The sequence below is a fragment of the Marmota marmota genome, unplaced genomic scaffold (genome assembly GCF_001458135.2).
Source record: "Marmota marmota marmota unplaced genomic scaffold, marMar, whole genome shotgun sequence".
Lineage (NCBI taxonomy): Eukaryota > Metazoa > Chordata > Mammalia > Rodentia > Sciuridae > Marmota > Marmota marmota.
This window is the reverse complement of record NW_026000108.1, coordinates 10,542,792-10,565,764: the sequence shown is the minus strand read 5'-3', so window position 1 is coordinate 10,565,764 and position 22,973 is coordinate 10,542,792. Positions and strand designations below refer to the sequence as shown.

At 42.6% G+C, this 22,973-nt stretch overlaps 1 protein-coding gene across 2 annotated transcripts in view; it reads right to left on the bottom strand.

The window, feature by feature from the left end:
• The window catches only part of C1qtnf7 (C1q and TNF related 7), a 100,612-nt gene that overhangs the window by 68,602 nt on the left and 9,037 nt on the right, over positions 1-22,973 (bottom strand). The window contains exon 1 of one of the 2 annotated variants that reach the window (XM_015481792.2): positions 589-1,986. The exons of the other annotated variant lie outside the window; for it this stretch is intronic. The gene's annotated coding sequence lies outside the window, so the exon portion shown is untranslated. Of the gene's footprint in view, positions 1-588; positions 1,987-22,973 lie in introns of those variants that run through there. 2 annotated transcript variants of the gene reach the window in all.

Sequence of the window (22,973 nt, the reverse complement as noted above, 5' to 3'; positions counted from 1 at the left end):
ATGATTACTTTATCCCCCCATAGCCGTGGGGAGCTATGAGCACATTTGTTTAATCATAAAATAGACAGTAAATAAATCAGCACCCTTAACCAAAAATAAATCGAGCACAGGATTTATACCACTACAAAGAAACCTCCACAGAACAATATTAGCTTTAATGTTTCCTTTTTCCTCCATTAAGACCCTGCAGTATATCAAAACAAAGGAAGCATCCTAAACTTGAATTATATAGAGACTCGATGACAAATCTGTTCTGGGCAGGAAGCACCGAGCCACTCCTGCTCGTTCCTGCCGTCTGGGTCGGCCTCCTGCTCCTACCGAGTGGATCTATAGCTCCAGAGGAGCAGCGCCAGGTCCAGGGCTGGGCAAAACCAAGGCCGATCTGGCCACTTTCGCTTTCCCTCTGTGGCTCAGCAGCAGCATCCCTTTGAGATGCTTTATTGACTGAGCCTTGGTCAGTAAACACCCCCGTACATCACAGAAGAACAGAGGGAGTAATGCCGGCATGAGCCAAAGAATACTTCTCTCGGAGGAAGAACGCCTGAAGGAGTCCTTCCTCATGGACGGGAGAGAGGGCTGTTTACTTACAGAGCTCGCAGGGCTGTCCAGCAGCTGGATTCTTTGAACTCAGCGCGCGCAGATGTGGAGTCTTCGCTCAAAATCCCCTTCCCTCTGGCAGCAAGGAGCACTCATAACTCTCTGCGGCTTCAGCTTGATAAGCTAGTTCTTGATTTGCTTTCCAAATTGTCCTCCTAGGCTTTCAAGGGTGGCAGAGAGAGGCAGCGTACAAAGCTGCCGGGGTGCAATGACACTGGGGCCTCCACGGACCTCCCGATTGTTTGATGGAGCCTCACAAACAAAAATAAATATCTTCTTTATCTGTTGGCTCCGGCCTCAAGTCATATTTGGGAAACAGCACAACGAGTCTGGACAACGCTTGTTCTGAACGCGAAATACTCAAGTTGAATGGCTTCTTTTTCACACTGGGGAAAAGCGGGTACCTCTGACCAGCTGTCAGGAGGATTTCTTACCAGCTCCTTATGGGGATGTTCTTGGAGGTGGTGAAATTTGTCTCCTCTAGTTGGCAGTCAAGGGGGAAGCAGCGCAGGGCTGGAGGGACCTGGCCAGGCTCACACAGTTGGTGGAAGGACTGGAACCCGGGGCCTCCTGTTTGTCAAGCCAGAGTTCTCTGCACCACTGGCAGGCAGAGGTGGAGGCCAGGGTTTGAGATCTGGCTCTTGGCCTTTAGGATTCACGCCACTGGACTAGGTCCTTGTGCTTCTGAGTCTCTATTCTCACAGCTGCACAATTGCATTTGTGGTAATGGTGATCCTTGCTTGGTCCCACAGCGTGGTGACTGTTGTGAAAGAGCTTCATGGAGAATGGAAGCAGTGGTACACACTATGGAGTTATGTCAGCACGGTCCCACCCATGAGATGCTTTTTTCCCTTTCCATTTGATATTCCACTCGACGTTACATCCCATGTTGAAAGAAGCCACCAAGTGACTTTTGGGTAAAGGATAATACAGGTCGGGGAATGCAACAGGATATGGAGAAAACTTTTGACCTTGGGTAACCAGGTCAAGATCAGAAGGAAGGGTGTAGAGCTTGTCTAGGCATCTGCTGAAGGAAAAACTGGATCCGGAGACTGAACACTCCTGGCTCTGGCACTGCCCAGAAGACTTGTCAGTTTAAACATGGGGTCATTTAAACCTTCCAGACCACACCAGGACACAGTCCCTCATGTTGTTGTGCTCACCTTGTTTTGTTCTGGAGAGGGTGTTTTGGGGGTGATTAAATCATGAGAATGATACACACATGGGTGGAATTGAGGACTTTATGAAAGGACTGAAAGGCCGTTTTTGCCCTCTGCCCCTTTGCCATGTGAGGACACAGCATTCGACCCCTCTGGAGGATGCAGCAACTAGACGCCATCTTGGAAGCAAAGACCTGGCCCTCACCAGACACTCAACCTGCTTTCACTTGGATTTGGGGCCTCACAGCTTCCAGAACTGTAAATTTCTATAGTTTATGAATCACCCCATGTGGCATTTACTGGCATTTACTGTAGCATTACTATGGGACTAAGAGTAATTTATTTATTTATTTATTTTTAGGAAACAATACAGAGAAAATGCTGTTGCTGGGAGGGTATTGCTTCCATGCCCCCTTCCATCATGGCATTGACCCACACCCTTAGTGCCAGTGCTCCTGGGTTCCATCTTGACCTTCTTTTCTTTTAAGGAGCAAATTTCACTTTCCTTCCTCTGTCATCTACCTCTTTCAATATGACCCTCTCTGCTGGCCCCCGTGGGTTTTCTTTGTTTTTGTTCGAATTGTCCTCTTTTCTCATATAATAGTAAGAGTGAAAAACAAAAAGAAATATGGTGCTCAACTGCAGAGAAAAGCATCCACAGGGTCTTGATGTGGGGGGGTCATCTTTATCCTTGAAGTAGTCACAAATACCAGATGAATCAAGAACCAGCTTCCCTTTCAAAAATGTTCAAGCCCCAAATCCAACTCATATTTACTTATTCCATTCACTTCCTTTGCCCTTTCATAAACTCACCCCTTAAATGTCATTTCAGTTAAGAGTTGCACTCTATCATCTGTAAGAGCAATTTTCTAATTGAGCCTTGTTTTAGCTTGGGCTGCCACATGAATTCTTTAGGGGACACAATTCAGTCTATATATAGCAAGCCTGGAGAAATTAAGAGAGCTAACATTGATTAAGCCTCCTGGTTTCTTCCCTCATTGAATCCTTAAAACAACTTTGAGAGGTTGGTAGTCATGTTTCCAGGGTCACAAAGCTAATAAGTGGCAGTTTCCAAAGTAAACTGGGATGACCAGAGCCCTGATCTTTTCATGACACATCTGGCCTCCCTCTGTCCTTCTCTCTTAGATTCTGAGCCATGACCCTCAGTTCTTCCTTCTTAATTCCTGATTTAGTGGCCTTGAGGGTAGGACATTGTTATTCAAAGTATTGTGAGAAGGAAAAGGGAGTAGGGGAAGTTAGGGTCTGTGCTGAGGGGAGGCTGATGGCTGTGACATCAGCTATGACATGTCCTCCCTGCCTCCTTTCTGTTGATAGATCCTTCTCATTGATTTGAACTCAGCTCACATGTTACTTCTTTAGGGAAGCTTTCTTTGATCTGCCACTCACCCACATTGCTATATTTTCTCATACTCTCCCATAATTCACCTTCATAACTTTTCTCCTTTTATAATACTTCATAAATGTTTTGTCACTATAGTGGTTATAATAGTGTTTACATACTTCTAAGATAACGTGTGCAGTGTCTGTCTCCCTCACTACTCTCTGAGGTTCCTTGCTCACTAAGGTGTCCCTAGTCATCAGGGCAGTGGTGTGAGAGTCTTCAGGGGAAGAAGGGGGATTAGGTTAAGATAAACAGTAGTAGAACTGCACTATAAGATTCACCTGAAGCAGCAAAGAATTACAAATATGTCTGAGAGCACAGTCTAATGGGGCCCCTTTATTTAGTCATCTATGAACCACCAAATGTATGCTTCTCCTTTCTATTTGGCACAAGGATGCCAGCATTGCTAATTGAGGATGAGTTTCTCTGAGGAAAGAGAGGCAGCTGAGATCCTGGGTCACATCTGCTGGCTTGCCAGTCACCCTCTGGATTCCTGCAGGGGCAGCACAACTCATTCATATCCTATCAGCCTCAGTCTCTTGGTAGAAAGAGGGGAAGCAGGACTCTGATGAAATAGGGGATAAAGAGGTAGGAACCTGCTGGGAGGAACTGCTATCAGGGAAGGGTATTTTAAGTGAAGGGAACACATGGGTGAAGACATGGAATGATAGCATGTTGGGCTTAGAGAACTAAGGAGCATATTTTGATCATGGACTGCAGGGAAATGTGATCATGGAAATGAAAGTGCCAGATGAGTGTTATGTGTTTTCATGATTATTTTTTTTCTCAGCACTGTTTGGAGGGCCAATGGGAAAGTGCATGTGGAACTGTTTTATAAACTGGGAAAAATCCCTTGAAAATATTTTTATTATAAATTCTTTTGGATGAAGATAGCTAGAATATTAGACTACAGAACCATGTTGGGAAAGTGAATCATGTATGAATTTCTTCTATTTATAAACTGAGATTTTTGATTATCCTTCTTCTAATCTTCTTTCAAAGTCTAGATCATAAGTTTACAGAATCTGTTAAATATCGGTGAGTCAAGATGGATGCTTTCAATTCAACATTGTCCCTGGTCCTTTTCTGTGTGTCTGTCTGTCTCCTCCCTCCCCCATTGTGGACTGGAAGAGTCTGGGACTACATTTCCCAGAATCCTTTGAAAGCAGAGGCCCCATTGGAGTCATCTGATGAGAGCACCCACAGGATGTGTGAGACAGAAAGGAAGTGGGAACATTATTCTTTGATGGCGGTTGCAGACAGAGCAAGAACAATGAGCTGCTGTGAGGTTTGCAGGAGCTCCAGGGTGAGATTCTTAAATCACACATTTAACAGCAATCTTGTGCTTCTGGGTTTGCAGTAAAACAGCACTGTTTTCTACAATCGTTGTTTCCACCATCCCCTTTTAAGAAAGCTTTTTATTTAGAAATAATTATAGACTTCTGGAAAGTTAGAAAAACAAAAACAAACAACAACAACAACAAAACAAATTAGCTTCCCTCTATAGAGACATCTCTGGAGCCCTTAATCAGCTCAGCTTGTCTGCAGAGATGCACAAAATCTTGGTAAAACAGAGTAGTTTTTTTTCTCACTCTTCCCTCTGACTTTCTAACCACAAGTGATCATTGTTCTTTCACATTTAAGACACATTTCCTCTCAAAGTGCCCTGGTTTGTAGAGATGCCACTGGCTCCAACTTAAAAAAAGAAAGATTTTTATAACAGCATTGAAATCACATGTTTCAGAAGGTGATCTTGGCTGTACATTCACCATTTAGTTTGCTTTTCCAGAATAAATAAACGGTCTGCCCTAAAGAACTAAAGAACCGTACACATCTTCCTCTCTACAGGACCAAGAATAGAATCATGGTTGACATTTGTTATGGCCTAGCACAGGTCACTGATTTTCCTGGGCATTATCTTAATGAATCCTCACCAGTATATTGGCAGAAAATTTAAGTTATTAAAAATCTCAAGGTAATGAAAGATGGGATGGAAATAAGAACCATGTGTGGCGGCTCCAACCCCTTCCTGAATGCACTAAACTGCTTTTCTTGAAGATGACAATATTTTTCTTCTTAATTAGATTTCAAAAACATTAGTGTCTGAAAATCAGCCTGAGCCCTCTGGACACTGATATGCATGAGCCCCAATCAGGTGCACTGGCTGCTCAGTCTGTCTGATAAAAAAAAATCAATTTATAGAAAAATGCCAGTGAACAAGTGGCATAGGTGGTACTGTATAGTGACAAATATCGTGAAAGTGATTTGGGAATGCTGACTTATCCTTGGAAACCTTGTTGTGAGGAAGAATTTGGTTCATATCTAAAGTAGAGTCGATTCTTAGAACTTCACACTTTAAGAAAGGCAACAAAATTCAAAACATTCTAAAAATATATAATTTAGTACACTATTTTCTCCAGCAGTGATTCTCTTCTGAAGACTGGAAATTGCTTCCCTTCTAATCTTAATATTTTGATTGAAGACATTCAAATACAGAACTGGCTTCAAAGCATAGTTTGTGGCCAAGAAGTTATTTCCTGGTTTACATTGCTTAATGAATGATAATATTCATGCAAAAGAAGAAAGGCACTGCAAATCCTAGCTATTGACATTATTCATGGATACATCTTCTATAAACAGTTATACCAAAAAACTGTCTCTTAAAGGTGCCCAATCTCATGCACCTCCGAATTTTAATCTTCTCATCTTACAATCATCACCAACTGTTTTTTACCTCTTCCCCCCAATTCTTCCATTCCCTCCACTTGGCCATCATGACCACAGTATCTAGAACACCTACAGAAACAGTACCTACCCATCTTGTCTTAACAGTGAAGCTTCCACTTATGGGGTAGGTTCTGCAGGATAAGTGAGGCTGGCTTATTTTAGTCAAGTCTCATAAAACAGCAACTTGGGAGAATGCAAACAAAGTCTAAGTCACATGTTCCTTTAAAGGTATATGGGTAAATAAGAGAGAGAAAAAGCAAGGAAAAGAATGAAGGAAGAATCATCTGAAAGGGAGGAAGGAAAAGAAAAGAGAAAAAGAGAGAAAGTGAAAGAAAAAGAAACAAAGAGCAGGCGAGGAGGAAGGACAGACCCTGAGACTCCAAATGAAGCAGATGCAGTCTGTCCCTGTGCCCCTGGGACCGTCTACTATAGCACACATTTTTCCACGGATGAAGCAACTCATAAACTGACCCCAGACCTCAACCCGCACTAAGATTTCCACTTAGGAGTACCATTTTGAAGCTGGGTGGTCAGCTGTCCTGGTTTTTCCTACAGGCTGAGAGGTGGGAGTTTCAGATTTGAAACTGGGATTATTGAGACAACCCAGGGCTGTTTGCCTGGGACTGAGGAGTCCACAGCATGGGACATTCGGTGCTGAGCCGGGAAAGTCCCTGGTAAGATGGGAAAAGTCGGTTTCCTGGTCTTTGGGCAAAATCGTTCATCTTATCTCATATGTCCTTTGAGCATCCTGTGCTTTTTAGCTACTAGTGGCCCATCTTCCATGTGCAGTCAGTGTTCTCTGCTCCATATAGTGGACATCTTTCTCTTCCTGCCTGTCCAGTGCTCCATAGCCCATTTTCTATCTTACATGGCTTAAGCTGGGTTGTCATGTGTAGCATCCTTCATGTCCCCTGCCTTACCCACGGTGAGCAAGTACAAGCTGAGGTAGGCACAGCAGGCCATCTAAAGTGCCAGGCTATAGTGAATAGTTGAGCCTTGATGTAACCCAGTTAATACAGCCTTTGGGAGAGAAGTGTTTTTGCTTCTGGTGGAGACTATCATAGTGTATCTTCTCCACCATGTATGATGATGATGATGATGATGATGGTGGGGGGGGGAGGATATCCAGAACACCTGGTTCCCACCATCCATGAAGCTAACTCTATTCCAAGGTTGCCTAATTACATAAGTTAATGTTTCCCCTTTTTTATTAACCTAGTTTTAGGTGGGTGTCTGTCATGTGTAACCAATAGTTGTGACTAATAGACGCACAACTCTTTTGTTCTGGACTCTGTCCTCTGAGACAGGTTTGGGATAAACCATGTGAAATGGTCAATATTCAAATTCCTTTGGCTGCAAAAGTGTAAATTTCATCTGGCTCAATTTAAGTATTATTATTTCTATTTTACAGATGAGGAGAAAACTGTGGTGATAAGTAACAGGCTCAAGGTTTACATTTATTAGATGGCAGACCTGGGAATCCAATCCAGATCTGTTTAAGGTACACAGCATATTTTTAGTGTTTATGCTGCTTGAAAAAAAAAATCTCTCAAGAGATCTCCTAGCTCACATTAGGTTTTGACTCAGCCTATGTGTAAATTAGTATATGTTGCCAAACACCTGCTTGTTTGCTTCCAAAATCCTTGTTTGATCAGCTGTTTCATGATGAGGAGTCAGATACATGAGTGTGTAAAGCAAGATAGGAAACAGTATCTAGCTCTGGTGTGAATTTACATTTTGCAGAGATGAAGTTCCAGGAGATGATATGTCAGATTTCTAAATTCATTGCAGCTTTGGTTTTCACCAACAATCCAGAGGTACTATTTTTGCCTCATAAAGGAGAGATTCTTACATTCGACTCTGTCTGGAGAGACCGCTTAACCATTTCCCATAACTCAAACCCAATGTATGTACAACACAGCTGTGTCAGTGAGATAAGAATTCTGGGTACTTGCTTTTATCATCCTTGTCCCATATGCTTGGCTACTGATGTAACAGAAGGATGCTTGCCCAGGAAGTATTTGTTTTTCATGGTGTGTTCTATACATGCTATAAAAAATTTCAGAGTATGATTTTGAGAAGCTTATGGGTCATTTCTTTAGTATTTTTCATATGTGAGGTTGCTGCCTTTCAGGATTGTCTGATAATTTTAACTAATGGTAGAGGGACAATGTTCTTGTGACATTGTGGGTAATAATCTATGTAAATGCCTTTGGCATAATTCAATGAGCATCTCTTTCCAGTGAATTTCCTTCCCCAGTCTCCATGTGGCAGGTTCTAGCGATTAGCTGTTGCTGCTACAATGCGGCAGTGTGATAACTCCAAAATTCCAGCAGCTCATAATACTCATTGGAGATATAAAGCTTGCCCAAGATGGCACAGCTGGTCAATGATGAAGCTGATATTTGTTTTTTTTTCATTAGATATCATTGAGTACCTACTCAGTGCCAAGAAGAGGCTGATAATCACCAAAGACTATTTATGTCTTAGCTGATAGTGTTATAAGTGAACACGTTATTATTACAGCTCTGAAGAGTCAACCAAAGTGAAAGAACATAAAGCAGGAAGAATTTGACATGCTCTAATAAGTCTGCAGGGTTGTGTTTGCCAGGGGCTGGGGGATATGGAAAACATTGGCCAGAAGCATAGCCATAGTTGGATCACAGGATTAATTAGACAATGCAAATATAATGGCATTCCAAGTGGAAACCAGTGTTACATCTCTAATTTCATTTGAAAGAGAGATGAAAAAGAAAGAAATATTTGAAACCATTTTTGAATGTTTTCTCTCTGTCAGGCATTATCTTATGAGAAAAATTTATATAGCAATGTTCTGAGACATGTGCATCCTATTTCACATTGTATCTCTCTCTGGATGTCACTTTTTAAAGATCTAATGCAAGGACAGCATTCTTTCTTTTTTAGCTCTGTCTTAGCTTGTGCCTACCACATTTCAGGCCCTTGTTGAACGGACGTTTTCCTGGCAGATTCCTCTAGTAGTTGCACAATGTCTACTTGCCCACTCTTTCTTACTAACGGAGAGCTTTTTGTTTGGAAAAGCAATGTGACCAGGTACAGACACACTTTTCTAGACTTTCCTGTGGCTAGCCCGGGCTAGGGGACCCACCCATCTGGGACAATCATTAGTAAGCAGAGGTTGTTGGAACAGGTTGCTGAGTAAGAAGAAAGTCTCAGATGGTGCCGTCTGCTCAGATTTTGTTCTTTGTACTGAGTTGATAAAACAATGCAGCCATGACATTGAGACTGATAACCACCAAAGACTATTTATGTCTTAGCTGATAGTGTTCATAATAGAGAGACCTGCAGGCCAAGACAGAGGAACATCTTGTGTTCATAATAGAGAGACCTGCAGGCCAAGACAGAGGAACGGAGAGGTAGAAAGAAGTTGGGTCTCTGATGACAGTGGGAAGCTGAATGTTTTGGTGCCCCCCCCACTTTACATGTTGGAATCCTTGTCCCCAGTATGATGGTAATTGAAGGTGGGACCTTTGGGGAGGTAATTGAAGGTGGTGTCTTCATGAATAGAATTATTGCTCTTGTAAGAAAAGACATGAGAGAGATGATTTCTCTCTCCCTTTGCCATGTGAGGATACTGTTAGAAAGTGGCTGTCTGCATCCAGCAAGTGGAGCCTCACCAGACATGAGATCGGCTGGCTCCCCGATCTCAGACTTGCCAGTTTCCCAAACTGGGAAATAAATGTTTGTTGTTTAAGTCATCCACTTGATGTTTTTTTTGTTATGGTAGCTCCAACTGAGACAGAGCCATTGCACCAACCCTTGGATGCATATCTCCAAACCTGTTTCTTTTTAGAGGAGAAAAACAAACTCCTATTTGAGCAGGCTGCTGAAGTTGGTTCTGTTGCATGAAGTCAAACAAATTCCCTAACACACACATCTCTCCTCATTTCTGTCCTAGACTCATTATGGAACTCTTTCAGATTTGTGTATAATACTTCATTGTTGCAAAAGATTTGGCTTCTTTTTGAGCAAATTTTCTGGAATAGTTCATATTTCCTTTTAGATGAGGCATCATTTGGCCACAGAATAACAAGATCTGGCTTGAACAAAACACCAATTAAAAAATATATTTTTTTCCCCCTCTGAAAACCGACAGTCATAATAGCGTACAGACACAGCTCCACCTGGCTGACAGACTCTGCCGAGCTTAATCTTGCCAACCATGGTAAAATCAGACAAAGGAGAAAAATCAGAACTCAAAATAAAAAATATATGCATCCAAAGGAAGAGATGCAACCAAAGAATTAATGAGGCTTCTTCTAAGGTTTGCATTTTTAATCCTACAACTAAGCAGTGGATTTTGAAAGGGAAAAAAGTACAAAATTTTAAGGCAGGGAAAGCAGGTTCAAATTCCCACTGTGCCTTTTACTAGCTGAGCAGTTTGGGAGCAAGTCTTTTCACATTCCCAGGTTTTATTTTTGCATTCTGCAAGATGATGGGGATGATGATGATGATGGTTATGTACTTGTGTGTTGATGGAGAGACTAAGTAATATATGTGAAAGTGCTTGTTGAACAATAAAATATTCCACAATGATGCTAGCTTTTGTTATTATTGGGAGGTGAAAAGGTATGCTGTGTGTGAAATAGTGCCAAGCTTGTCCAGCTGCCACCTGGCACTGATGCATGGTCAGAGGTGTGGGGGATGTATGGGCTGCAAATGCTGTGTTGAAGGTGAGTAATGAAGGTCATTTATGGCAATCATTATGTTTTTCTTGCAAACCTAGGTGCCAGTCATTAATGGGGGCTTAAGGGAAAGAAGAAGGGAAGCCATATATTTTTTTTTGATTACTGTTATGAGCATGTTGGTGTTCTACAGAGTTGATCTTTAACTAGAGAAGTGAAGCCACCTCCACAAATCCTTTACTTCTACCAGCATGAGTTGGACTGTGTGAAAAGACATGGTGACACAGGTAAGGAAGTTGAGTCTGGGCCAGGCTTAGGGGAAGGGTCTGTGATTTCAAGTTACTCACAAAAGGAGGGGTATCTTGGTAATCAAAGACTAGGGAGACTCAGGCCTGTTTAACTGCAGGGAAGGAAAGGAAGGGACTTTCCTGGCCATTGAGGACCTCCTACGCCCTATACTTCTTGGAGAATATTGAGTGTAGGTATTTTGCAGTGTGGCTGGTACTGTGCTGAATTATTACCTCGTTAATCTCCACTACAACCTTATGAGGTATGGGTATCAGGCTTACCCCCATTTTACAAGTGAGAGAGTTGAGGAATAGAGAGGGTAAGTGACTTGTGCCCAATTATTCAGCTGAGTTGGAACCCAGACAGCCTGGCTTCTGTGCCCTACACTTTATCATGAGGCTGTTGCCCCCTGGGGGGAGAAAGAAAGCACAGCAGATGTCAGACAGCTGGGCTGTGAATCTTGAGAACTCTGCTTCTTAAGACTCAAGAGAGCTCACATATTTTCTTTTTTTTCTAAATATTTTTAGTTGTAATTGGACATAATAACTTTATTTTATTTATTTATTTTTTAATGTGGTGCTGAGAATTGAACTCAGTGCCTCACACATGGTAGGCAAGAGCTCTACCACTGAGCCACAAGCCCAGCCCTTCACATATTTTCTTATTAGGAGGCTGTAGAATTGCCGAAGATCTTTTTGGATTCTCAGGGAACTAAATGTAACCATTCACTTGCATATAGCAATGTCTCTTTTTAGGCTAATGTGAGATTTAGGGATTTGGGAAGACATCTGGAATTTATTTATGCCATGTGGGTTTTGAAATTCAATATTAGATTCTTATAATGAAAGAGGCAAAGAAGTCTGAGTAGACCATATTTGCGAGATCTGACAACACAGGGCATCTGCTTGCAAACTGGGCTTTAATGTCTGGCTAAAATATTGCTTTGAATAGTCTGGGTCATTCCTTTCAAAAGGGGAAAACACATTGACCTTCTGTACACATAGCAATGGAGGTGACTTTACTTCAGGGTTTTTCTTCCCCTAGATAATGTCATAAAAAAGTGATTAAGTTGCCCTTGCTGAGATTGTAGCACAAAGATCATTAGAACAAAATAGGGCCTTGACAGTCCTGGTTTTTAATTTTGATCCTGGGAAAACAGCATGAGCTTCAGAAGTGGACAGCCTTTGACTGGTCTTGACACTTCATTAATTATGTAATGGACAACCCCTCTGAGTCAGTTTCTTAACTTCGAGGATATTCCAAGCAGAGAAGGTGGCAGGTAGTAAATGGGTACAGATTTGGGGAATTTCAGGAGGTTTGTTGGGGCCAAAGGGGAAAGTGCTCGTGAAGATTGAAAGGAGATGACAGTTGAGAGGTAACATCACAGAAGGTCTTCTGTCCCCAAGCTGGGGTTACATCATGGGCTACCTTCTGCCTCAAGCTGGGAGTTGTATTTCATTTTGAGAGCAATGGAAAAACTATTGAGAAGTTTCTTGATTTTACTCTTTTTAAACACTAAATAGAACTGCTTTTCCTTATTATAATCAGAGTAGCTTATTATCGAAAACAAGAGATAAAGAAGAGAAATACTTTAAATTGAACCAACCTTAGATAGTGGATGTTAAACTGTGGGTAATATTTTTCTCTATGCATCATAGATGGATGTTTTAATGAAAATATAATTAAGTCTCACTCATTCTTTTGACCTTCTAATATGATCCTATGAATACCTATGGAAGTCAATATAGATTTGTTTACATTGTTGTTTAATGGCTGCATAGTATTTAAAGGCTAGATGGACATGTCATAATTTTTTAAGTGTGGTTCTAATTTTGGTGTTTAAGCTGTTTTCACATGTTGACGTAACAAAGAAACCTGTAATGAACATCCTTGGAACAAGTGTTAGCACGAGTCCATGAATATTTCCTTAAAGTAAAATTTTAAGACCTGGAAAGAGAGGATCATTTTAAAGAGTTTTTTTTATATATTGCCAGATTACTCCCCAGAAAATTTGTACAAATCAAGTATCTTACCAGCAGAGTTTGAGATCACTTATTTAATTCTGGAACCCAAACAGGAGTTGGCAATCAGATTGTGGAAGATTAGTCCCATGTCCCAAGTGACCGAAATGGTAATATCGGAGGAATTGCAAAGAAGATCCAGGTGGGATGTCAGAAGGGGAAGTTGCAGGCTTAGAAGAGAGACCTGGTAGTGTCTTTGGGTACTTGAAAGACTCCCTAGTGAAGGAGAGGCCATGTTCTATACCATTTCTGAGGACAGAACTAAGATCCACCAGGTTCCAGAAAGTCTGACTGACATGTGAGGGTCTGGAGGACATTATGAAATGAGCCAGAAGCAGGCAGACACGTACCACACTTTCTCACTCATACGCAGAAGATAAAAACGCTCATCTCCTAGAAGTGGAGTGGTGTAGTGGTTACCAAGGGCTGGGAAAGGTAGGGAGGAGAGGGTAAGGAGCCGGGTTGGCTAATGGGTAAAAACACAGTAGATAAAACAATAAGCTCTAGTGTGCTTTGCCAGAGTGGGGTGAATATAATTAATAATTTATTGTATATTTCAAAATAGCTAGATAAGAGGACTTTGAATCTAATTCAAAGAAATGATAAATGTTTGGGCTGGCTCAGCGGTACAGCACTCGCCTTGTACCTGCAAGGCCCTGGGTTCGATCCTCAGCACCACATATAAACAGATAAAATAAAATTATAAAAAAAGAGAAATGATAAATGTTCAAAGTGATGGATATGCTAATTACTCTCTGATAATCAATACACATCATATACCTATGTCAAAACATTACCCCATGATTATGTATAATTACTATGTGGCAATTAAAAACAATGAAAAACATTAGTTAGAAAAAGGGAAAAAAAGAAAGAAAAAGAAAGAGTTTGCCTTAACAGGAAGACCTTCTCAATTTAATGCTAAAATGTGCAAGTGGCTTATGTAGTATCTTGGAAAGATGTGTTATGAATACATTTGGGGGTCCTTTTTCTTTCAGAGAAAAAGTACTTTTCAACGGGGCAATTTATTTTCATTTGAAACCCTGGGGTCCCTTAGGTCAGTTAACACTTGGAGGGCTTCAATATAAACATAGCTATGACTTCACTGGAGACCTAGGCTGCGTTCAAGTGCAAACATAATGCCTAAGTGTGTGAGTGAATTTTAGATAGTCCTCACTGTTCACAGATTTTATAAATGCAGACTCACCTATATGCTAAAATTTATTTGTAATTTCCAAGAAATACTTGTGCTTTGGTGGTTATTTACAATTAGGTACAGCTGAGATCAAATAGCTGAGATGGAGACCTTCTGCTTTCAGCCCTCACACTATATACAAGTGTCCTTTTTTTGCAGTATATTTAGTGACATCTTTCTTATATATTTTTTTGTGATTTTCTGGGTGATTTTGCAGATTAAAATGATGTCAGGCATAGAAAATGCTGTCTAGTGGTTCTGAGTGCAAGAAGGCTGTCAGATGTATCACAGAGAAAATGCCTGTGTTAGGTGAGCTTCATTCAGGTGTGAGTTACAGTGCTGCTGATCTGAGCTCATGGTTTGTGGATGAGCAATATATATAAAATAATGTGTTTTTAACATAAGCATACATAAAATGAGGTTATGTAATGATCAATTGCTGAAGATCAGGTCCTAAGGCTACCAGGAACCTAACCCTAAAAGCACTGGCTTAGCACTTACTAATTCAACATTCATGGTGAATGTGTATAACCTAAGTACTACAAATAGTGAGAACTGACTGTGTGTGCTTTTATGTCTGATGGGTTACTTTTTGCCTTCCAAACCCAGCCCTCAAATGCCTGGTTAGCGAACACAACCCCAAAGCCCTGGATTCTCAGAGGGCTGCTTGCTGTCCTCATTAAGGTCTTTGAAGGCCTTTTCTGTGAACAGGCCATTGCTGTTATACCTGCCAGACCCTTCATAGACAAGTCCAAACCTGAGTACAGTAGGGCCCACAGACTGCAGGAATGATGTTACCAGCCCACATTTAACCCTGAGTGCACAGGTGAGAGACTGTAGCCTGGCCTCCCGCCTCTGGCTGAGTCTGGGAGGCTGGGCGTAGGTATGGGGGCCTGCTTGTGTTTATCATGCACCGGGAAGACTTGTCTTTGGGCAAAAAGCCATTCTTTGGAAGGGAAAGAAACCCATTCCAGCTGTGTCCCTGCAACTGTAAATCAGACTCTCTTGGAGTGGACAGGTCATAGGAATTTCCAATGAGATTCTAGGTGGTGTGTCAAGAGCTTCAGAGATTTGATCAACAGCCCCCAAGATTTCTTTAATGTTGAGGTTTTTAAAAATTTTGATTTTACAATCTAATTCTTATGCTAACATTGCTTTTGCCTACCTTGATTTTCTCCCTCTCTGTGGGTTTAACATAGGTGTGGGTGTGGCACCACACCCCTTTGGAGGTATTTGGGATTGGCACCTTTAGTTGGGAGGCAGGAGGGCTGGGATGCCAAGTGTCCCACAATGCCCTGGACACTTCTAGATGAGGTAGGATTGGGTCACCCCCACATGCTAGTAGCATGAATCAACTGTCATCCACCTCTCCCTACCAGATTCCCAGAGATTCTTCTCATCTCCAGTTTCACTTCTAGAGTCAGCAACAAAATGCACGAGCTTGGTACACAATGAAAATGTGAGACCCCTTGTTTGAAAATCCAGGGAAATCTTTTTTCTTTCTTCCCTGGTGTCTCTCTTGACTCATCAGAGTGTTTTCTGATTGCTATTTCACGTGGCCCTCTGGCCTGGGGATGCTGGGTGGTGGGCCACACCACTGATGAATGACCTGCTCACTGCCATGTCAACATCTGGCTTTGAGTAAATGCTGGCATAGCTACTATTGCATCGGATCATCAGGTTTCTATCGGTATTCTGCAGATGAGTGAACTTGCCCAAGGTTACATGACTAAGACGGGAACTCAGGTTTAATTCTAGTTCCCTAACACAGTCTTCTTGAATTTTTGCAACCTGTAGGCATCATGAACCCATTCCTTCCAGAAGTGAGTCCTGGTAGGGTCTTACCAATGCATTGCTCTCTGCTGACTGCTCTGATAACACCAGGATCCAGTGGACCTCCTGTATATGTGAATAGGGGTGAGACAGGCAACCTGGCTACAGACATTTTTCCTTAAGCATTAGCAATATTCATGTGAGCCCTTCACTTACTGTGGTTTCTACTTGGGGTCCATAATTTAAATATATGTCCTATGGCAATGGGGGAAAAAAAATCTCATTTTTTCCCAACTGTGTTTCCCTCCTCATCACTCTCTCCCTGCTTCCTGAGGTCAACATGTATACAGTGTGGGGCCTCCTGTATCACATGCTCTTGCCTGGAAGATTTCCTGGAATTCACTCATATCCTGATGACATTTCCACATCAAAAGCCATGGGGATGCAGCCCATCCAACAGGAACCACATCAGGCAGAGCAGGGCAGCCTGAGATGCACCCAGGACAGAGAACAGCAGAGCTCAGATGACTTGCAGAAGATGACTTGACCCCCTGAGAGCCAGGGAATGCCGAGGGAAGTCCCCCATCCGGCTTCCTCCACTTCCAGTCCCTCCCCCACACTGCAGACAGCTTGATCTTCCCAAACTCTGCTTCCCACATGTCTCTTGGAAGCCTTTCTCCCTTGGAAGCCTTTGATGGCTTCCTCCTTCCTTCAGAATAAAATCAGAATTACCTTTTATATTCCCAACTCTTCACAGTTTGAAATTTAATCCTCATTAAACTTTAAGGTTATTACTTTCCTTCCAGAACATTCTTCTCTGACCAAACAGGGCACCTGGCCTTAACTAAGGACGGCATATACGTCTTTCCCTGTTCCTGTCTATGTGAGATCTGCCATTTCTTCCAGGTCCTTCCATCCTCTCTTCTGTGAGGACTGAGCCCTCTGAGCCTCACCCCCAGTTGGAGGGTGGGTTTTAATGGGGGGGGGGAGTATATATGCCGGCCTTCCCGAGACCCCCTTCCACAGCCATCCGTGGAGGAGGCCATGGTGCCTCTGGGAGGCCCCTGACTACCCTGATAGATGACCTGCTCATGTCATGTCAACACCTGATGTGCCCTGACTGAAGCTTTAGCCTCCCAGAGGAGATCCAGTTCCTGTCTCCCAGGGTTAGTGAGCCAGGGCCCTTAGATTCAGTGTATGATGAGATTCTTCTTTTTTTCTTTTTTTTGTTGCCTTCTGAGATTTGTTCATCCATTGATTCAAACAAATTTTGGACAGAATTTCAGTCTGGTTTTCCACCTTGGATTTACCCCCTCCCCTCACCAGCCATGCTTTTCAGCTTCTGCATCTTCCTCGGCTCCTTTTTCCTTTTTGGGAGGGGGGGGGAATGGGAATAACATCCACTTAAAGGGGGTAACTGGGAGGTCCACATGAGGTGATGTTCGTCCAGTGCCTAGTTAGGACTGAGGACACAAGGCTGACCCACAGTAGGCCCTCAGCCTGCTCTTTCCTTCCTTCTGGTGAGGTTGTGATCAGTGAGGGCCATCATGGACAGCAGCCTTGGCCAAAACACCACAAGCTCCCCGGGACAACTTTCTGTGAGGCACAAGCCCTGGATGAGGTGTTTGTATATTATGGGTGTCTCATACCTTCTCTCAAATTTTAAAATCTGAAAATATGAGCTGAAAAAGAAATTCTTAGCCAATCCTCCCTTTTATGGGCATTTTTGGCATTTTTTCTCTTCCAAACTAAACAGTCTCTGTTATGGTCTTACCCAACTTTATTCTCAAAGAATTTAAGTTTGTCCTGGAATGAACCTGAAAGCCAGCATTTTTAAAAATATAAAATTATTATTATTATTTTTAACTTTAGAAAGGCAACATGAAATGTCACTGACTCTTTCAAGTGAACATTGCACCAGCAATTCTTGAATTTGAGGTCTTTTTCATTGGAAAGGAAGCAATATTTTTCTCATTCCCCTGTCTCGTTACAAAGGATAGCTAATACTTATATTTACACTCTGAAGACCAAATGGGAATCATCTCATTGACACAGATTATGCTGCTATTTGGAGCTAATATATTTATATTAGATTTCATTATCTTCTAAGTTAATATTCCAGAAACCAAAGCAGCCCTGTGGATCATATATACCTGGATATAACAGGAGGAAGATGTTACAAATGGACTCTAATCAGTTTTCAGGGGTAATTAAGGGCTATGGAGATTGGGTTTCCACAAGAGAAGATGAGAAGATGACCCATTAAGCTGGCACGTACAGGATGACTCAACAGGTGGAAACGGGCAAGAGCTTCGTGCAGGACAGGAGGCAGGAGTGGGCAGATGGTGGGCATGAGTGGAGCTGGGGTGATCATTCCTGTCCAGACCCACCTGCCCTTAGCTCAGAAGGCTGCACATCCCCTTAGTGTCCTTGTGGGCAATCCTGATTCTGGCTCTTCTCCACTACCTTCCTGGGCATCTGTGTCAATGATGGCAAAGATCTTGTGCCTACCTTGCCCTCTCGGAAATCAAGCCCTTCTGCAACTTGAAGGTTTAGCTGCATGCAGCCTTGGAGACTTTCACTTCTCACTGTTTTTGTTCAGAAGCTATTGATGTATCTTTCAGGACACAGTTTTTGGTGGTTGTTGTTGTTGTGTGTATGTCATTTTGCAGGTTTTGAAGGAAGTATGCAGTTCTTCTAGAAATGAATTTTTTCTTTACACCCAGAGTGGCAGCGTAGAAAGACTGTGAACTCTGGGGTCACGCCAACCCAGGCTTGAGTCCTAGTTTTGCCACTTACTGACTTCAGGCAAACTCTCCGAGTTTCATTACTCATCTGAGAAATTTCTTGTCTGTGAGATGGGATTTTTGAGGGTGAAGAGAAGTGATCAAGTGACATATTTGACACAGCAGGAAATTTAATAAATGGCAATTAAAATGGTGAGGTGTGAAGCAGGAGATATGCTTGGTTGGTTAAGAGCCTCTGATGAATCAACTGGGTCAAAGCACATATTTTTTCCTTTTTACCATTTTCCAAAATTTAAATTTTAAGCTTACAAAAATGTGGTAGACTTGTTTTAGCTTAAATATGCTTAGGTTTCCCATATTCAAAAAATGAGTTTTGTTTTAAAAAGAGTCATGCTGCCTTTGTTAATTCCTCCAACTGTCTCCCCCTGGCTCCTGGGTTCTACCATGTCTGTTGAAGGCACAAGGCCCACTCTAGATCTTTCCTAGCCACTTTCTCCTTCCTTTCACACCAGGATGACTGTTTCTTCAAGTCTCCTGAAAGGGCTCTGTGGTGTCTAGAAGGTTATCGATGTCTTCACACCTGAGTACACCATGCAGCCCTGGGGTGGGCAGCTCTCCATACCATAGGCCATCCCCTCCAACCATGGCTCTCAACTTTGGCTACACATTCAGGAACTTTAAACAATTATAAATGCCAGGATTCTTCCCCCAGAGACCCTGATGTCCTGGTGTTGGGTGCAGCCTGGACTTTTTCCAATCTCCCTCATTGATTGTTCGGGTGCAACCAAGGTTGAGAACACCAGCCAGGACTCCTGCCCTACTTACGCCATGTTGTTATGCTCGCTCGTTTCTCCCGCTTGCCAAGCACGTCTGAATCTCTTTCAGGATCTCATTCAAATCCAATTTAGAATATCGTTTTGTGTAGTAAAGGACACAAATCTTATAATTAAGGCCATTTATAGCTGGAGTTGTTGTATAAAGAAATCTGCAATTTTTGTTTAATTAGAAAGCTTATTGAATGCATGCTCACACTGGGTAGCTTTGAAGGGAGAAAAAGGGATGAAGAAGGGATGGAAAAATGGAAGAAAGAAAAAAGGAAGGGAGGGAGAAAGGAAGGAAGAGAGGGAAGAAGATTTGGTGCTTCATGATCAGTCTCCACCCTGCCTGCCTGAACGTTTCTCTTCTGTTTCATTCCCATGGTGGAAACAGGAATTTTAATATCAGCTATAATTAACAGGGCACCATATTATCTCATATAATCCTCACAATGACACTAAAGAAATGGGTGCTCTCATTCTCAATTTTTGCAACAAGGAGGTGGTGAGAAGTTAATCGACCTGTGGTGCCCATCCAGAAAATCACAGCCGGTGCTTCCCCAAAGTGTTCAAGCTTCACAGCCAACCTACCTTGTGCTGCCTTTTTGGATTAAAATATTAAGTAATTAGCATTAAATCTTGGAAAATTACTCTGGAATTCCTACTGGAGGGAAATATTCAGAACCTGAAATCTGTCTCAGAGAGAAAGTGATGGTAACGCGGGCAAGGAAGGATGGCGAAATGAGTGTCTTAAAGGGAAAACAGCTTTCAGGAGAGCTATTCCCTTCTTCCTTTATCTGATACTTTCCTTCCATCTATCTCCCAGCTGCAGCTGGCCCTGGTGTTCAGTAGGCTTTCAGATTAACCAGGAGTGACAGGTTTCCGCTAGCAACGCCATAGCAACCGCTTCAACTGCGAATTGCCTTCACTATAAGGCGCGCATTCTCCACCGCACAAAACAACAATCAAACAGCGTCGGAGTGAGGCTTCACCAGCACACAGCGTGACTGCTCCGGGAGAGATTAGTGGGTTGCTGCAAATAAAACCCAAATACAGGGAAAAACAGGGCGCTCAGTGCCCTGCTTGGCCCTTTGCCCGCCCCACCCCCCCCCCAGCACACCCGAGAATACATGGGTCACTTTTTGTCTGAAAAGACTCGGGTTTGGCTGCCAGGAAGTGAAATTTCACACTCCATCACAGTAACCAGATTGGTCCTGTGGTTCACATATTTGTCCTTCTTCCTCTCCGTGGCTTTGATTTTCTGTTTCCATTTAAATTGCTTTATTTTGCACATTTCTTTCAATTGACCTCAAATCGTGTGTGCAAGCAGCCAACTTTTGTTTAGAGGGTTTTTACCAATACCAGGCTCTGGGCTAGGCACTTTATTTATTCGGGGGGGGGGGCTTGTAAGCTACAGGAAATGAAGCATAAATACAAACAAAGCAATAGAACTTAGACTTGAGGGTGGAGAAGAGAGCAGGGAGAAAATAAAGAAAGAGGAAGGGACCTTGGAGAAGGTGGGCGTAAGGAGAGAGAAGGGTGGGAAGCTGAAGTGGAGAGAATAGGAAGAGAATGTGGGTGATGGAAAGAGAGACCAGAGACATGGTGTGAAAGGAAAGAAACACAGGGCACAAAGAATGGGATGGGAAGAGGGTGAGACCGAGTGAGTGAAGCAGGCCAGGTGAGAAGAGGACTAAGTTAAGGAGTAGAAAAGGAGAAATGGGGGACATGCAGGAGAGGCCAGTTCTCCACAGAAGGGGTAGAAGGCCAGGGAGATTAGGGCCAAGAGAGGACAGGGCATCATGGCTCACTCCGTGTCCACCACTGGAGGAGTGAGCAGCAGTAACATTTCACACTACCTCCCCTGGTCCTGTGTAACAAAGGCGGTAGGACTTCAGCTCTGTGGGCCAGCAGACTTTGTGCTCATTTACATTTGTGTCACTGCTGACCCAAGGTGAGGCGTGGGTCTCATTTGCAAAACAGGGCCAGTCACCTTCTCAGCCTCCTAAGTGTGTTGAGAGATAAACTGAGGGCTCGTCCACAGGGCCGCCTTTGCTGGAGTGGGAAGCTCTGCTTTCCAGCCTGACTGGCAGGTAATGTGCACGTGTGTACGTGTTTATTCAGGACATGTTGGCAGAATGGCAAAGGCTCTTGAGATTTCTCACACAGTGGGAAAAAAAAATGGGAACTCATTCTGTCTCTAAATTACAGTGAGTTCAACTCTATGAAAATGCCATTTCATGGGTCAAACACACAGCAAGCATTTTAAAATAGGAATATTTCACATAAAAGCATCCAGATATATGGATTTTATTGAACATAAAACGACTGGCACTTGCTGGGCCACGTTCTCCTTGGATTCCATTCATCAGATAGTGTCCGCCTGCTGCAGATAGAGCAGGCAGTCCTGGCTCTCAGGGGTCTCCCTGTGCTTACCCACTAGTGTGCATTTTCTGCTTGGCCCTGTAGATTAAGGGTTGTGGCCCCTGAATTAGCGTGTTGCATAGAGCTACTCGAATGTCTTACTGATGATGTATCCCTGAGAAACGCTTACGTATGTTTGTGGACCAAAGAATTGGAGCAGTAATGTTGAAATGTGTTAACAAATGGCAAGCACAAATCATTCCAAGCCACACATTCAAAGCCTTGGTTACAGTAATTCCCCCTTATCAGTGGGACCTCCAGGGGATGCCTGAAATTCAGATAGTGTAGACTTTTCTATAAATTGTGTTTTTTTCTACTCATACATACCTTTATATACATCTTTATAAAATTTAATTTATAAATCAGGTGTAGCAAGAGACTGACAACTCAAATAGTAATTAATGAAATAGGACAACATACTATAATACAGGTTTGTACCTTGGGGCCATAATTAAGTAAAATAAAAGCTTATTTGAACATATGCACTGTTATGCCATGACAGTTGATCTGACAACTAGAAGGACTACTCAGCGACTAACAGGTGAGTAGCATATACAGCATGGATACACTGGACAAAAGGCTGATTTATGTCCCTGGCACCATAGAACAGGATGGTGTAAGATTTCATTGTGTTACTGAGAATGGTGCATAATTTAAAACTTGTGAATTATTTATTTCTGGAATTTTCTATTTAAAAATTTTGGATCATGATCGGTCAAAGAATGTGGCTGGACTGCAGTGAAACTGTGGAAATCGAAACCACAATTCAGGGGACATGACTGTCATCAAAGAAAGCCAGGCAAAGCTGCCTGGGATTTGCTTGTCACTGCTTTGACCACATCCTGGAGACATTTCCATCTTGGCTGAAATTCTCTGCCTTGGCATGGGTACACTCACATGCAAGTCCATTCACCAAGTCCCTCGAATATTTGCATTCCTGTTGCTTGTGCTTTTGTTGTTAATGTCCAACTAGGTGCCAGTTTGTCCAGAGAGAAGGACGCCACCAAAATAAAGAGACCAAAGGGAAATCAAGTTGGCCAGTTAGAAGAAATCAGGCTCCTAATGATAACCAGCATTTAAATTTCACCTTATAGCCTTATGCTTTTTCTTACATAGTATCTCACTTCATACTCCCAGCAAGTCCAGTGGAATAGGTAAAT